This window comes from Pogona vitticeps, chromosome 6, assembly GCF_051106095.1.
Source record: "Pogona vitticeps strain Pit_001003342236 chromosome 6, PviZW2.1, whole genome shotgun sequence".
Taxonomy (NCBI): Eukaryota; Metazoa; Chordata; class Lepidosauria; order Squamata; family Agamidae; genus Pogona; species Pogona vitticeps.
The window spans coordinates 13,956,436-13,973,784 of NC_135788.1; the positions used below are offsets into that span (position 1 = coordinate 13,956,436).

The 17,349-nt window shown below is 41.4% G+C and overlaps 1 protein-coding gene across 1 annotated transcript in view; it reads right to left on the bottom strand.

Moving 5' to 3' along the window:
- CCNY (cyclin Y) overlaps positions 1-17,349 on the bottom strand; it is a 97,287-nt gene that overhangs the window by 37,445 nt on the left and 42,493 nt on the right. The window lies entirely within an intron of this gene.

Genomic DNA, 17,349 nt, shown 5'->3' on the forward strand with positions numbered 1-17,349 from the left:
TGAGGTACCACTATGTTTTTAAAAGATGCACATATAAGGCAAAAAGTTACATTTTGACAGCGGAATACATCATAGGTTTCTTTGTTGTTTGGGAAAACTGGGGGGGGGGCGGTGGCAAGCTTTTGGGGGCTGACCTTCAGTCTGCCAGCCAAGCTGGTGTTTGGCTCCTGACCCAGCCAAGGCTGCCTACCCCTGCTTTAAAGGCTATCCTGAAGATTTGCTTGCCATTCAGAGCACGTAGGAGACTGATTCTGCCACACACAGTCTTTGAGTCTGTGTCCACTGGCATATAGTTATAATATATGATTCCCTGGTATATTGTTTTGTGGAGGGGGGGAAGACCTCACCCCCTTGTGTTTCTACTAAGAAGGATCCATCCTTCACCTTTAAGAGCTGACCCATATCTTTCTAGCACAGGGCTGGGGCAAACAATGTTTTTGGGACGATCCACTAAAAAAGCAAAACAGCTCTTTGTTCTGCCAAGAGTTAAAACAGATTGCACTAAAGATAGGACCTTTTAAGCACACTAAATTTCACAGCGTAGACAGGCCCGTTGCCTTGTCATCAAAGCACCACATCAGCATTCTGAACAAGAAAAAAAAATCCATCCATGTTCTCTGTAAGTGATTTTTACATCCTGTTCTGTCACAATTTTTGTTGAAGCACACTTTTCTGCAAATCGACTGCCTTCATTTCTACAGCCTAAACAAATACCAGCTGGAGATAAATAATCCCCTGATTGCTCCCACCAAGAGCAATCAAAATGCTATTCCTACAACAGCCTATGCATGTCGCTCAGCAGGAATGAAAATTGTGCATAAACACTTGTGGCTGCTAAAGTCCTCATTAAGAATCTGTGTGGTGACTGTTCGAGACAACGTTCCTGGTCTCCATAGACCACTGGTCTCACTCTTTTCTCCTGCTCCTTTTCATACACCTAGAAGAGTAGCGCAGCCAGTATTCTACTGATGTGTGGACCTTGGCAGGTACCCACACACACAGAGAGAGGGGGGGCGGGAGAGGGAATGAGGGGGGGAGAGAGGATCCCATACTTAGAACTTTGTAACCTTGACATTAGAATATTATGCCTCTCCTCTACAAGAATGCTGTGTTTGAAAGCTGGTACCAAAATCTGATTATCACTGGACTCTATCCGAACTGAAATCTAATACAGTGGGGTCTTGACTTGAGAACTTAATCCGTATTGGAAGGCAGTTCTCAAGTCAAAAAGTTCTCAGGTCAAATCTGCATTTCCCATAGGAATGCATTGAAAACCATTTGATCCGTATCTGCTCTTTTCCGTCCATAGAAACTAATGGGAAGCTGCTATTCCGCCTTTGACCACTAGAGAGGGATATTTTGTTTCTTTTTTTCTTAGGTCAAGAAAGGTTCAGGGAAGGCAGGGAAAATACAGTCCAGGCAGTACCAAGCAGTCTGAAGACTGTCTCCCAATCCACTCTCTAAACGCTGGGAGGAGTGAGGAAGCAGACAGGCACCCTTTTCACTGGCCAACAGCTAACTGAAAGTTCAAATGTTGCACTTTCCCTGCCTCCCACGTGGTTTTTTTTAGTTCTTAACTCAAATCTAAGTACTTAAGTCAAGTCAATATTTTCCTATGAGAGTGGTTCTTAAGTCAAAATGTTCTTAACTCAAGCCGTTCTTAAGTCAAGACCCCACTGTAGCTGATCCGCAGCTCCCTGTTGTTATCACATAGCTCTGAACATGACACATATAACATTTTCAACCTTTGTAGACATTACAGTATATCACGTCTACTCTCCCACCCCAACACTTTGAAGGGACATTCTGGGAGAGCTACCTGCCTGACCTAGATCTTAAAGACACCCAGATTATGTTTATTTGGAGCAAAGGCCGAGCTGGAAAGCTTTATGCTTTGAATATGCCTATTCTTATACCACTGAGATGGGGGGGGGGGCGCAAAACTGGTTTATCAAACTTTTTCCACAGGTACAGATCAAAAGGTATTCATTCATCTCCTGCTTTGTATAATCTTACTATTCATATTCATCAGATAAACCTCCCTGTACAATCTCTGAGCCAACTGCAGATGCTAGCTAATCTTTGCGTTTTAGTACATACTGGCTGAAATCCTGTTCCATTACTTACTTGCATTAAACTGATAACATCATAAGCAATTATGGTTTTTCATACATTAACTATTTCTGATTTCTGTCCCAAGGCTCCCGTGTGAACCCTTTCATCATTGGAAAGCCTTCAAACCCTACAAACGGGAGGGGAAATTTTTAATTACCAAAAATTGCTGATGATGACTGTGTCCTCAGCCTTACATGGTGTTATATTGCAGCATAACAATTTCACCCCCTGACTCTTTGCCTATTTGCCACCAAAATTTCTGCTGAGAACAACTTCCTACCATCATTCTCCATGTCTGATTGGCATCCAGAGAATATCCCTAAAAGCAATATGTACTCTTTTAAAAAAAATCAGCCTGCCTGATCCTGCTTGGTTGAACTTTAATATTTTGATACATTTTCTAATATACAAGCATAAGAATGAAATCAAAGGCTTGTCTAATAAAGCATCTCACTCAATATAGCGGTTAAACAGTTATCTGTGAAAATCCCAAGACAGGACTTTAGAGCAAGACAAACTTCCTTAGACCTTGGAGGTAGTATTTAAATGTGTTACTATTAATACATTAATGAGAGTTAATTAATGAGTTAACCTTCAGCCACTAGGATAAGTTTTAAAATTACAAATATGGCCTGTGCTGTTCCAGAACTGTTATGAGCCGCAGGATGGATTGAGCAAAGAAAGCTCCTATGGGTCAGGAACCAAAAAATTCATTTGTTATCATCTTCATTTTTAGTTAACTACTTAAACATCCTGAAAATCTTGAGCAAGGCTGAGAAACAGAACCTTTTTTTTGGTTCCAGTTTCAACTCTAGCACTATGAAACTCTTTTGAAATATAAGGGCTATAAAGCAGTACGTTTTTCACTCAAGCACAAATGATTTAAAAGCTTTTTAAAAAAAGATTCCATTTGCATATGGAAGGAAAGCTCAACACAAAGTAAGTGTTTCTCTTTTCTTCTTCTGTCCTGGAAAAAGAGGAAGAACAAATACCCTGGGAACCTGAAGTCAATCACTCTAAGCCAACAGGGAAGAAGCTGTCAGTGCCACTGCATGATCGTCTCAGGAATATACTCTGATCCTCCAAACTTTCCCATGTCAAACGAATATGAAATGTTATACTGGGTAGAGATTTTGTAACCAAAAAAACAAAAACAAAAAAACCCTCCTGCATAATATGTCAGCAGAGCTGACAAGGTGGGAGGAAACAATTTTTATGGTTGTTAGAAGCATGATAGTCCAAAGATGATAAAATTAGCAGGGTGTCTAATTCCACCTTCTTACAGAATGAGGTGGAAGTCGTACCATGTTGCAAAGAACACACTTTTGATTTCATGCCCCCATTAAATTACTGCACAGTAATACTTGCTATTCAGCATTGCCCGCTACTGTATTATTAAAGGAGAGAGCTTTGCCATTCATTCATACAATTTCTTTTCCTGTGTATTATAGATGGTGAAAGTATAAGGTGAACATTATCTTCAAGCACAGGAACGCAACCCAGAAACAGGCAGGCAAAGGCATTTCTGGTTTGAAATGGTAATCAGTGTTGCATTATGGTGTTCAAAGGGTAATTAAGGGGGTGGAGAGGCAGATCCCAACCACAAGCTTTGCTAAAATAAGACACATAGTCATAGCTCTCACTATGCCATGCAGCAGCAGAATTTCGTGTCTGGGCACAGAATTCTGCATCTTCAGCTGACTTTTCCAAAGCATGTTTCAACTCTCAACTGCTAAGACCCAGATTTTGCCTCTTCTCTTCACTGCTGTTTTATGTGCCATGAAGCTGCCCCAACTTATGAAGATCCTATGAGTTAATAACCTCCAGAATGTCCTGTCAATAAGCACCCAACTCAGATCTTACAAAATCATTTTTTAAGAACAACACACCCAGAAACACCACAAAACCTACTTTCAAAATAGAAGCCAATCCTCATTCTCTGACAAGCACTGCTTCACTGCATCTATATTTTAGATTTCTTGTCGCCAACTTGACAATGGAATGTATGAATCACTCATAAAGTACAGTAAGGAAGGCTGCCAATCCTTTTTATTTCTTTGACTGCTCATTCACCAAATGAAAATTTTGTCTACCAAATGACTATCTTCCCTGCACTATATACAGTATTATTTACACTTGTCAAAAGAGAAACTCATGGACACGCTGAAGTCATCCAATGTTAAGCATTCATACAACAAAATTCAATTCTCCGAAAAACCTCTGGTTTATGAATGTGGGATATTGTGCTTCCATACCCATGATTCAAAAATTCAGTAAATGGCCCAATACTGCTGCACAATGTCAAGTCCCTGTTGCCAGTAAGAAAACAAATGCCAAGCCCTGAATGTTGGCAATACCGATGGCAGCAGTTAAGGTGGTCTACAGGTCTACACTGCCATTCACAATGTGACACCACACAAGGGAAAATCCCAGAAGCTGACTCCTTTTATTATGAATTAACCACTTCTCACCCAAATGCAAACAACTGTCACAGCTGTTTTTCAACAAGTGTGCAACTTCCAACCAGAAAGGGAAAAAAAAATCTGAAGCTTCCCGTTGTTGTTGTTTACTGTGTGCAAAATATGCAAGAATTGTTCAATAATGTTTGGCCTTAGTTACAGTTGTGTTCAAAATTATTCAACCCCCACTGAAATTGAATGTTTTGGCCCTTTTGACATTGATTTTGATCATTCAGTCATCTTGCTTACATTTACATGAAAGAGGCACTTGTAGGTCAAAGAAATATAACCTTAAGTTTATAATGAAATAACCACAAATGTCTTTTCTGTGCTCACATCATTATTAGTTTTTATTCAACCCCCAAGTGACATTCAATCTTAGTACTTAGTACAACATCCTTTTACAGTTATAACAGCTTTTAAACGTGAAGCATAGCTTGACACAAGTGTCTTGCAGCGATCTACGGGTATCTTCGCCCATTCTTCATGGGCAAAAGCCTCCAGTTCAGTCAAATTCTTAGGCTTGTGCACTGCAACTGCTTTCTTTAAGTCCCACCAGAGGTTCTCAATCGGATTTAAGTCTGGTGACTGTGATGGCCACTCCAAAATGTTCCAGCCTTTCCTCTGCAACCATGCTCTAGTGGACTTGGAGGTATGCTTGGGATCATTGTCCTGTTGAAAGGTCCAACGTCTCCCAAGCCTCAGGTGTGTGACGGACTGCACCACATTTTCATCCAATATCTCCTGGTACTGAAGAGAATTCATGGTACCTTGTACACGCTGAAGCTTCCCTGTACCTGCAGAAGCAAAACAGCCCTAAAGCATTATTGACCATCCGCCATGCTTCACAGTAGGCAAGGTGTTCTTTTCGTCATATGCCTTGTTCTTCCTCCTCCAAACATAGCGTTGATCCATGGGCCCAAACAGTTCTAATTTTGTTTCATCAGTCCACAGAACACTATCCCACAACTTTTGTGGTTTGCCCACATGACTTTTGGCATACTGCAGTCGACTCTTCTTATTCTTGAGAGACAGCAAGGGGGTGCGCCTGGGGGTTCTGGCATGGAGACCTTCATTACACAGTGTGCGCCTTATTGTCTGAGCTGAAACTTCTATACCCACATCTGACAAATCTTTTTTCAGTTCCTCAGCAGTCACACGGGGACTTTTCACCACTCCACGCTTTAGGTAGCGCACAGCAGTCGAAGTCAGCATCTTCTTTCTTCCACGACCAGGTAGCATTTCAACAGTGCCCTTTGCCTTGAATTTGCGAATGATGCTTCCTATGGTGTCTCTTGGTATGTTTAACTTCTTTGCAATCTTCTTATAGCCATTGCCCTTCCTGTGAAGACAAATCACCTCTTCTCTTGTCTTCCTGGACCATTCTCTTGACTTCACCATGTTTGTAACCACACCAGTAAATGTCTAGAAGGAGCTGAGTATCACAGTCATTTTAAAGCTGCCTAATTGGTGCTTATTATGCTTGATTGGTGCTCGGTGACATCCACAGGTGTTTTCAATACCTGATCGAAAACAACTGAATGAACCTCTCTTCTTCAGAGTGGTAGTCTTTAAGGGGTTGAATAATTGTGGCAATGAAGAAACCACAAAAGAAACATTTACTACTGTATTACATAAACAATTGATGTTATTTTAGTTGCATTTGGTTCTTTAAAACGTCCTTGTAGGATTTCATTCCGAATACAATTCCAAATGTACACTATAGTCCCTAAACCCCTTTACAGCATTGGGGGTTGAATAATTTTGAACACAACTGTATGCAGTGTCCACCTCCACTGCTCCTTATCAATACCAAAAGCTCATCCTACACATTGCTTTTTTTAGAAGTGTACCTAAAAATCTGCCATGTGAATATAAACATGGGTTTATAATCATCCACATCACACAGGTATGTTCCTAAGAAGACATCTGCAATCACCATGTAAGTGGGAGTATGGTGATTTTCAGTCCCTTCAAAATCCTTTGCATCTTATTACTGGACTCATTGCTTTCCTCGTGTTGGAAAAGTGAACCTCTGTGTTTTTGTGTAAGTAAAGGATAGTATAACAGATCAAACTTCCCTATAGTGTGGACGTAGACAAGGATTTCCCCAATTCTGTTTGCTTTGGTTACTGAATTGCTGGCAAAGGTCATTAGGGAAAATGAACCAATAAAAGGAATAGGATATAAAGGTAAAATTAGTTTATTTGCAGATGATACATGATTAACTATAGAAGACCCAGTGATGGTTGTGGAGAGTTACATCACATTTGAGAGAATTTGGAGAAATAACTTATTTATGTATAAATTGGAATGAACCAGAAAGCCCCCATGGATAGAAAAAGATCCTAGACCCTGTTGCAGAAGTTCAACTTCCCAGTATGTGTCGCGCAGAAGGGAAAGGGATGCAACATGCTCGTCCATACTCTCCCACTCAGTGTGCGTCACCCCAAAGGCTTGAAAAGTGCTTGTGTTTTCATGGGTACACATGGTACAAACGTAGGTCAGCAGGCTCTAATAGGTAAACTGGTCATAAGGACATTCAGTGTTAACTAAGTGCCACTACTGCAGCGGTGCAAAGCAAAAGAGAGTTGATTTTAAGTCAAACACTTATTCTGGCCATTGGAGTTACAGGCCTAGGAAATGTAAAACTAATAGTGGTGAAGATGAGCAAAATTCAAGAATACACACACCTAACAGAATCCTGTTGTTGTCTGCCTAAGTTTTGAATCATTTCCTATGGCTTATTGGACTTAATTGTTGCAGTGCCAGGGTGTGTCTCAAGTGCACAGCTGGTCACACAACCAACTGCGCCACTGAGAGACACCCCAACACTTTATCAAGCAGCCACAGAAACTTACACAAAACAGCAATAGGATTCTAGTCAATGTTTTACTGCCAATCTCTTTCACATCCTTTCCTTCCCTTTCTGCCATTCCAAGAACTACATTGCCACTTGCTCCTCATATTTATTTGATAAGTAGTTGAGATAAGTAGTTGATGGCACTTCCTGCCTGTCAGGTGTGAATGTATATTTTATTTATTTATTTATTTATTTGGCTTTTATACTTCCCCTCTAGATGAATCTACTCCGGACGGGTATACTGTCAATAAAGTATGAAAAAAATTACTCAGGCCTATCCAGTGGTGTTAAGATAGTGAAATGGAGAAATCAGAAATTAAAAGGATAGAAACATACTCAAAAGTGTGCTCTTCAATATAAAAATACCTATATTCAATGTTGTCACTTTGGTCTAAATTTTTTAACAGGTAGATTGCAGGCTGTCTATTTCTACTGAACTCTTTAAGGCTCCTTGACAAATCAACGCTACCTTTTCTAAAGGAGAAAGAACAAGTAATCAAATCAAATCAAAATGCAAGTGAATACATGACTAGTATATAAAATAAGTTAAACAGATCTAGGTTCTGTACTACCAAAAGGAGAGGTAAATTTGACAGGAGGTAATTTTCAGGATGTGTGTGTGTGTGTGTGTGTGTGTGTGTGTGTGTGTGTGTGTGTGTGTGTGTGTGTGTGTGAGAGAGAGAGAGAGAGAGAGAGAGAGAGAGAGAGAGAGAGAGAGAGAGAGAGAGATTTAATTCTCCTTTAAGTTGCTTTAGGGAATGCGGTCGGACTGATCACCAGAATTTATTTTAGCCAGAGATCAGTCATTTTAGCCAATAATCATTTGCTGCTGCATAGAAAACATTTTGGACCCTCCTGTTTATAGTATCTGTTTGTGTTTTACCAAACACAGAATGCTTTTCTTAAAAGGCATTGATGCTCTTCTCCTCTGATTTACAGCTCACTCATTTGCTATATTAATATTGTTGTTTCAACAATGATTTTTTAAAAAAATTACGGAGGAGGGAAATCAGATGTGTGACGCATTTCTTATATGAGATTATAATGTCATCAAAGCTCCTAAAAAGATGTCAACTCAAACCTGAATTATCCCTTCTGGAAATAAATCCATAAATTAGCTATAGCCTAGAAACAGGCAAAGGTGCTGCAGATCCAAGAATCAGCATGTATTTTTAACATTCATCATGAATTATTCATGGTTGACAGAACTGGTGAAACTAAACCCTGAGAACAGCAACTTATAAGAGCTGCCTTGCTGGTAGGAATTTGTTTATAGGTGTGTACAGAATATTGTTCCTTGAAGATTTTAAATTTCTTGAACAAATACAAATATTGGACAGGTGATACACGAAAACAATCTCTTTTCATATATCTACTTAGCCATTTCTTATTTAAAAACCTTGCACATGGAAATGGCTTGGCTGCAACCACTGTTGAGAATTACAATAACAAACCTGCTTAATTCTTGGGGTTGGATGTTTTCCTCTTCCTTCTTAGGCTCCAGCATGACTACAAGGCAGAGACTGGATGACCCACTTCTTGGTCTGAACTAGCCAGTTTATTGGGAGTTCAATTTCCCACTGTGCCTTCTTGACAGAGGCTGAACTTGATGATCTACAATGTCAATTATTTGGTTGTCTACACTGGATCAGGTTGTCTAGTTTAACTGTGATTTACTGAAACAAAACAAGATCATGCTGTAGATTACGGGTTATATCATACTGCATAGTTAGCATGTCAACTAGAAGACAAAAACACACAAATATCTATCTCAGTCGAGCAATACCTATGCTCCAAACATTATGTCTGCAAACTAACCAATGTTTAGTTCCTGACAACCAATCACAAAACAAAGCAAGTTAATTTGCAAGCTACAAGAGATGAGAAAAGCTAGTGAGATAGAAATCAGGTAGTTTTTATATTTTAAGCAAAATTGCTAACAATGTATTATTTGTAATGTCTTGCTCAGTGAACTGCTGTCACTCCAGTTCAGGTGCAAGATCGTATTATTGTTAGCTTAAATCAGAAAATGGATGATCCTAAACTCCCACATGTGACTGGAGGGCCATTTCCCCGCCCTGAATGGGGTTACACTCTAAGGGACAGGGTCCGCAGCTTGGGGGTGCTCCTGGACCCCAGTCTAACACTGGAAGCCCAGGTGGACTCGGTGGCCAGGGGCGCCTTCCTTCAGCTGCGGAAATTATACCAGCTACGGCCCTACCTGGACGAGCGGAGTCTCATGACAGTCACACATGCACTGGTAACATCCCGCATAGATTACTGCAATGCGCTTTACGTGGGGCTGCCTTTGAAGACGGTCCGGCGATTGCAACTGGTCCAGAATCGAGCTGCGCGGCTGGTGAGTGGTGCAGCTGCCACGGAACATATCAAGCCGATTCTGTATAAGTTACATTGGCTACCAGTTGCTGCCCGGGCCCAATTCAAAGTGCTTGTTTTGACATTTAAAGCCCTAAACGGCTTGGGCCCTGGATACCTGAAGGACCGCCTCCTTCCATATGAACCTACCCAGCAGTTAAGATCTAGCCAGGGGGCCCTTTTGAAAGAGCCGTCCCTCAAGGAGGTAAGAGGGACGGCTTGTAGACAAAGGGCCTTTTCGGCAGCTGCCCCCAGACTATGGAATGCCCTCCCGACTGAGATTCGTCTGGCGCCGACGCTGATGACATTTCGGCGCCAGGTCAAAACCTTCCTGTTCCAGAAGGCTTTTAATTGAAATAATATTAGCTGTGGGTCTGATGGCAATTTTAATTGTATTTTAATTGTATTTTAATTATTTTATCTTTTGCTGTATTGAATTTTAATTATTGTAAGCCGCCCAGAGACCTCTGGGTAGTTTGGGCGGCATATAAATTGAATAAATAAATAAAATAAATAAATAAGACAAAAAAATGAATGAATGAATACTTTATTATGGTCAAAGACCAGTACTGTATTGGACAAGACAAAGAGCAGAGCAACATATTGTGCAACCACAATTCCAAAGGGAATACAACATAATTTTGCTATTGTCTAACACTCAGTGTTCTTGCTAAGGTAACATTCTTTCCCTCGCTTTAGTTTGACTTAACCCAACTTTATGCACACCTTGCTCTACTGCCCTTTCTATGCCCAGTGCTGAATTAATGTCTTGCTACTAGTCTAGAGATCTGTGGCACACTAGCAGGCTGCGAGGACATGCAGCATGCAAGATTATCTTCTGGAGCTGTACTATGCATCCTGTCACAGTTGCAACACGAAACCCACAAGAAGTGATAGGGTGGTATAACTGGTTCCAGCATGGCAAATAGCTGGAACCAGTCAATGTGCTTTGACTAAATGCAGGCAAATGCTGGATTTTGGCACCTCTGCCTTCAATCCATCTCTTCCATTCCTTAGAAAACTGCAGTCCCTTCAAGGGCCGATCTCTGGCCTGCAGGCTGGTGCTTTTGATTTATTTCTTGATCTCTTACTTGCTGCACTCCCTGTGCAATTAGATTAGTGAAGTGTCACAGGACAGTGATGGCCAATCTTACAGAAGTCACTTGGCTACTTTGGCTTAGAATAAGGGGCTTCCGAGGGTTTCCACAAGTTTGAAGTAAATGGACAGCACCAAACAACAACAGGAAGCTTTTAAGGATCTGATGAGCAAGCTCTTACTCAATATAATACAGTGGTGCCTCACATAGCGAGGTTAATCCGTTCCGGATTAACCTTCGCTATAGCGAAACATCGCTAAACGGGACAAAAAAAGCCATAGAAACGCATTGAACTTCGTCCAATGCGTTCCTATGGCTTGAAAACTCACCGTTCAGCAATGTTTCTTCATAGCGCCGCCATTTTCGCGCCCTCGTTAAGCGAGGGCAGGGCGCGAAAATGTGGCACGGACCTTCCGGCGGCCATTTTGGAACCGCCGATCAGCTGTTCTCCCCGGCTTCGTTTTGCGAAGATCGCTAAGCGAATCGCTTAGCGATCATCGCAAAGCGAAAAAACCCCATAGGGGCCATCGCTGAGCGAATGCTCCAGCGATGGCCCAGAGTGCCTCGTTAAGCGATTTCATCGCTCAGCGAGGCACTCGTTAAGCGAGGCACCACTGTAATATGTTAGGAACTGCAGAGCTGGAAGGAACCATATGGATCACTGAGTCCAGTTCGTTAAAGAAGCACAGTGGGGTACTGAACTCTCAACCTCTGGTTCCACAGCCAGAGTCCTAAACCACTGAGCTATCTAGCAATATCTCGAACCCAGTCTTGTTCTTCAACTGGTGCCATGGTAGTCTCAAACTGACCTGCTTCTCTACTAACTGGGCTGTGAAAACATGGATGAAATCTCAACTGTTGGGCTGGAGAGCACTGAGAAGATCATGTTAAGTTTAGAAAACAAGGGTAGCCTCAAGACGTTTGGTATGCCGTGTAATGGACTAGGACTCTCAAGACCTCAGCCATAGAAACTGCTACTGGTAAAACCACTCCTAAAATACCTCACTTACCTGGAAAACCTTATTATGGTCACTGTGAGTTTGATTAGGTTTGATGTTACATAAAACACACAAGAAGTTTGAACAACACTGCTTAGGAAACACAATCCTGGAGTTGACTACATAGAAATCAAGGGAAGTGAAAATGGAGAAGGAGACAGAAAGCCAAAGTCTTGCTGGCAACATCATCTCCTGCTTGGTACAGACTATGGAAACTGCTATCCACTTCAATCCTGATGTTTCTCTCATTCCAACATCAGAATGCTTGACATAAAAGGAGGTGAGGCTGAGCTATTGTTCACCAGTTGTTTAGCACTGGCTGTAATTTACTGTAGTCTTGATCACTGTCTAATTCTGGGTAAGAATAGTCCAATGTCAGCAGGGTACAGAACAGCAGGACTGTTGATTGCTAACAAATATTCAGTAGGGTTTTTTTTATTTTTTCCAACTGCAAGTAAAAAAAAAACCATTATCCCATAGCCAAAGGAGGGAAAACTTGCACCATAAAATGTAATTTACAAACACAGAGGAAGATTTGTTTTCTCACAAGCAATGAGTGGTATTTTAAATTCCTTACTAAAATAAAGTATCTGAATGTGGAGCCAGAGGATGGGAGTTCAGTTCCCTGCCATGCCTCCTACAGAGAGGCTGGACTTGATGATCTATTGGGTCCCTTCCAGATCTGCAGTTCTAAGATTATGATGATAATGATGATATTTACTCAGCCATTCTAGAGTGCTGGATTACTTTCACAACTCAATTTCAACATTTGAGAATATAAATGGGTCAAATTAAGCCAGTTTCAGCTCATCAGAGGTGGGGAATATTATTATTGTTGTTGTTGTTGTTGTTGTTGTTGTTGTTTATTGTATTTATACCCCGCCTATCTAGTCATTTTGACCACTCTAGGCGGCTTACAACATAAAACATAACAAGTTCAAGAAAAATATGTGGCTTTCCAGGCCAAAGGTTTTGGATCTCAACTTCCATCAGCATTAGAAAGCATAAACAATGGTAAGGGATCATGAGAGTTGCAGTCCAGTCACATCTAGAGGGCCAGATATTCCTGAACTGCACAATTCAAGTAGAAACTATTGAACACACCTTTGTACTGTGATGCCCAAGGAGTTTAGGTTTCAATCCTATATAAATTTATGCAGAAGTAAGCCCCACAAAACTCTGCAGGGTTTATCTCTAAGTAGATATTCACATGACAAAATCATATTTCAGTTTTATACATGTGATGACTCAAGCTGGTTGAGAATAAAATAGCTGCTCTAGGTTTCAAGAAATTGTGGATATTGAAGGCAGCATTTCAAGACTTTACGGTAGGGACACGCTGTCAGATACATCTGGAAAAAGTTCACATGATTCGCCTACTCACTAGTGATTTCTCTGCAAAGCTGTCTAATGTGGGGGGGGTGGACTGTGGAGAGCATGCAGTTTTAATGTGGTTATGCAAGACACTTTCAACAGGACAGACTTACAACATGAACTTCAGGAAAATGCAGAGTAGATGAAAATACATTAGAATAGCATGGTAAAGGAAGAAAAGGAAAAGGAAGTGTTTGAAGTTTTTATCATATAGCCAAATGAAATGGCTATATAATAAATACCAAATATCTTTCTAACACAGGAAGCTAAGGGAGATAATATGTCTAATGTATCTAGGTATCCACCAAGAAAACTAAAATCATCCAACGTGTACCTCATTTAACAGCCATACCTTACTGCAGCATCCTATCCAATTGCAATTACAGTGGTGCCTCGCTTAACGAGTGCCTCGCTGAGCGATGAAATCGCTTAACGAGGCACTCTGGGCCATCGCTGGAGCATTCGCTCAGCGATGGCCCCTATGGGGTTTTTTCGCTTTGCGATGATCGCTAAGCGATTCGCTTAGCGATCTTCGCAAAACGAAGCCGGGGAGAACAGCTGATCGGCGGTTCCAAAATGGCCGCCGGAAGGTCCGTGCCACATTTTCGCGCCCTGCCCTCGCTTAACGAGGGCGCGAAAATGGCGGCGCTATGAAGAAACATTGCTGAACGGTGAGTTTTCAAGCCATAGGAACGCATTGGACGAAGTTCAATGCGTTTCTATGGCTTTTTTTGTCCCGTTTAGCGATGTTTCGCTATAGCGAAGGTTAATCCGGAACGGATTAACCTCGCTATGTGAGGCACCACTGTATTTAAATTTAAAAGTATCTTAACTTTTATACATCCGGAATCCCATTCCAAGTGCAATCTTGCCCATATTATAAATAATCATGTAGCGCAGTGGGTTCACAACATTGGGTCCCCAGATGTTCTTGGATTACAACTCTTAGATGTCCTGGCCAGCACAGCTAGTGGTGAAGGTTTCTGGGAGTTGGGAGTCCAAGATCTTCTGGGGACCCAACTCTCACTGATGCAGACAGTTATGTTCACTATTGGCTTCTAGGCTCTGCCGTTCCTCCACTGAACTCAGAGAAGTTTCCAGTGTTGACATGCTATTATTTAGGCAGGTGTTATTCTGGGGTGGAGAACTTTGGCACACCTAGCGCCTACCACAGGCCACGGCAGTCCTGGAAATGGCCCAAGAAAGCACGCCTGGAAAATGTCACTTATTGTTGTGATTTGGGATTTTCTTGGGTTTGGGGGGGCACACCCCAATCACTACAGAAGTCTTGAGAGAGTTCACACCCAAAAAACAACGGACCCATGTGTGTGTGTGTGTGTGTGTGTGTGTTTCAGTCACAAGGAAGGAGGGCTGTTGCATTGTGCATAGCCTGTATCTTACACATAAATTCTTCAAGAATACACTTCACCATTCTAGCACCGGTAGGTCAAGCACACACAGTAATAAGTTCACCGTTCTGCTTTATGTTCTATTATCATTTCCCTCTGATAATTACGTTGCTAAAGGGTATCCATACACTAGAGACACAAATCCAGATTTCTAACGAAAACCCTTGTGATGGAGCTGGCACACAAGCACTACATGACAGCCTAATCCTGGAAAGATCAAAAAAAGTCTTAAGAATTAAATGACAAGAAATGACATCCTTTCTCAGTTCACACGCAAGCGGAAAATATCCGAGTTTTCATTTGTGCCAGTCATCGACCGGGGGGGGTGTCTTTGTTTTTTGGAGGATTTTACAGCAAACTGCTACGTCAAATCCAAAGATTTATCCAGTAAAGGTACAGGAAAATAAAAGTCCCAAAGGAGAACAGTATGTCTCAAAACAGAAGCAGTCACGTAAAGAATGAAACTGGTGACACTAAAAAAAAAAGTAGCTTCCAGAACAAAACTGAACACAAACATTGTTTTTTATCAAGCTTTTATCAAGCCAGATTTCATTAATGCTGGTAGCTGTTCTAACTATAGACAGCACTATCTATCCTATAGCAAGGCCACTACAACAATTTTTTTTTCAAACGGCTAGGTTTCAAATAGGAAACATATGTGGAAGCAAACACATCCAGAATTCTCAGCCTATGATTTGAAAGTGATTGGCCAAACATGAGAATAATCATTATGCAATTTATGTCCAAACTGCCATAACTGTTCTGCAATACATGACTGGTTTATCATCAGTCATAAATCAGTTACATATATTTTCCTCGTGAAAGTCAGAGCTGCTGCAACAGAATTATTACAGTATTCTCTCTCTCTCTCTCTCACTCACACACACACACACACACACACACACACACACAGAGAGAGAGACTTAATAAAAAATAATGATAAATTATTTTGTGTTGCTCAGTCATAAGACATGAAATTCCTTATGAAAACAAAACAACTGAAATAGAAGCAACAGCCATATAGTGTTTAAGACAAACACCATATAGCACAGTGCTCCTATCTGACTTTAATAAGCCAAAACATATGTTTATTTCCAAAATGCCCTTTTAATGAAAGGGCTGGGTCATCACACAAAGTAATAACATCAGAAGCTTTCTATTATGCTCACTCAGAACTAGATGGGACTAGATGGGGCCACCTTACATCAGTGGTTCCCAACCTTGGGTAACCTAGGTATTGTTGGACTGCAACTTCCAGAAACCCCGGGCAGCACAGCTGGTGGTGAAGGCTTCTGGGAGTTGCAGTCCAAGAACACATACGTTGCCAAAGGTTGGGAACCACAGCCGTACATGGCTGTCGTGAGGATAAAGGGGGGGGGAGAAAAGCCCTATGCTCTGTTGTTAGTTCCCTGAATGGCAAAAAGCGATATCCATCCATCCATCCATCCATCTGTCCGTCCGTCTGTCCATCCATCCGTCCATCCAGCCATCCAGTCATCCATCCATCAAGTTTTTCTTGGGTCCATTCTCCAGGTCTCAGGCCTGAAATCTCTGAGAATGGGATACTGCCAACCTGTTAACGTTAGATGTTGTCCACTATTTACTCTACTGTCAGCTCTATCAAAACCCCAAAAGTTCCTGGGTAACATTTTGGCTGCTCTACAGGAGGAAAGCCCTCAGATAAAAGTGGTCAGGTTACTTTTGGACTGTGACCCTTATGTTACATACAGAACAGCGCTGTTTGCAAAAGCAGCCAGAAATATTCGAGCTAATTTCCTGAAAGCCATTACAATCAATTGTGCGGGGGACTCCCAGATATGAAGTGCCTCTTATTATTTTATATGTCTGTGATTTTATCATGAATTCATTTGATCATATTTGTATTTTAAACAATTGTGATGGCTTTTAGATAATACAATAAACTTGAACTTGGAACTTGGTAATTCCAAGTTCCAAGTTCATTAAATCTTGAGATTTATTGTCATGGCTACAAGACATGCCATTCACACAGGCTCAGAAACACCTTGGCCTTTTCCATTCTCTTACATGGTCTAGAGCTGCTGATTCTAGAATTCACATGGTAACCTTTTAAATTCACCACAGAGCCTAGGTACTGTCTAGGTATTCAACACACAGTCTGCAACTGGAGCTAAAGAACCTGCCCTGTGATGCCACAAAGGTCTGCACCCATGACATCACAACATTTGCTTATTCGCCCTCCCTATGCCTAAAGGAAAGCATGTTACAAGTAACACTGTTACTTCCAAGGGGCTTTCATGGGGCTTTTTGTGGGAATTTGGGGGCAGTTGCTATTTTGTTCCTTTAAAAAACACTACTATCACTGTGACAGATAATCTCACCTTCTTACCACAACAATACACCCACAACAAAACACACTAGTCACCCTTCTTCTGAAAAGGACAAAATCCTATCTGACAGCCATAAATACTCCACTCCCAAGCAAACTACACCAGAGCACAGAGTGCTGTCCTCTGAAGATGCCGGCCACAGAGACTGGCGAAATGTTAGGAAGAACAAGCTTCAGAACACGGCCAAAGAGTCCGAAAAACCCACAACAACCAACACTACTATTTGTTACCTCAAAATTTCCAAGCATTGCCACAGACTTAACAGGGCAAAGCAGGAGCAATGAAACAT